Consider the following 1072-nt stretch of genomic DNA (forward strand, 5'->3'; position numbering starts at 1 on the left):
GGGATAGAGGTTCGCTGCTGGCCGTTCCGCCGTAACGGTGAGTAGGTGCGCTGCGTCTGGTTCCGGCGTAGAGGGTCCTACGAATAACCATGCATATGTTCGTTCATATGCTCTACATGTGCTGTATGTCACATACGCATACGTAAAGCACACAGGCGCAGACAATGCGCGCGCGTGGCTGTATGTGCAGTGCGCGTGGCGTGCGTTGCGTGCAGTGCGCGTCGTCGTGGTGCGTGTTCTCATTGGTCGCACCGTGTGCGTATGCGCGCGATCCGCTGTGTGTGTGTGTGTGTGTGTGTCCGTGGTGTGTGTGTGTGTGGTGGTGTGTGTGTGGTGACTATGTGTATGTGTGTGCGTGTGCTGTGAGTGTTGTGGTGGTGCGTCGCGGCGCGGCCCGTGTGTGTGTGCGTGCGCCTGCGGCATGCGTGAGCGCGGGCGGTGTGTGATAGTGATTCAATCATTGGCTTACCCCTTTCTATATACGGAGTACTTAACATAAATGAAGACGACTTTAAACCTTTCATGTCGACTATTCATGATTCAGGAACGATTAACTTCCACTATGCGACTAACTGTATGATCTTTTAGAAATTTGAACATGTCTATATGACTGTCATGTTTATGGAAAACTACAACCGTTTATGTATTGTATGTCAGGTTTGTGATGCGAAATCTAATTAGTATTCGATGCATTTGTAAATACAAGGTGCTGAGAACATTTCCATGATGCGTTGTGCCCACATTGTATTGGGACATTTACGCGCATAATCTATGACTTACATGGGTAGCAATAGGAATGCGTAAGGCTAATCTTTATCTTTTTGATTTCAGATTTTGTCATAAAAGTATAACTATTATTTGATTACATAGACAATTTTATACTGAGTAAGAGTATTATCTTAACACCAATATAAGGCAATAATATTTTAATATTTAACGAAGGCGAAGAAGTATCTGGTCACTGCTGATGTATTCATGATATAGTATATACCGGGGGATCATCTTTGCCTAAGTCATAATAAAGGACTCTAAGCACATTTATTCACATAAATTGCTGAATTAGAATTGCCTA

Source organism: Priapulus caudatus, unplaced genomic scaffold (genome assembly GCF_000485595.1).
Source record: "Priapulus caudatus unplaced genomic scaffold, Priapulus_caudatus-5.0.1 Scaffold941, whole genome shotgun sequence".
Lineage (NCBI taxonomy): Eukaryota > Metazoa > Priapulida > Priapulimorpha > Priapulimorphida > Priapulidae > Priapulus > Priapulus caudatus.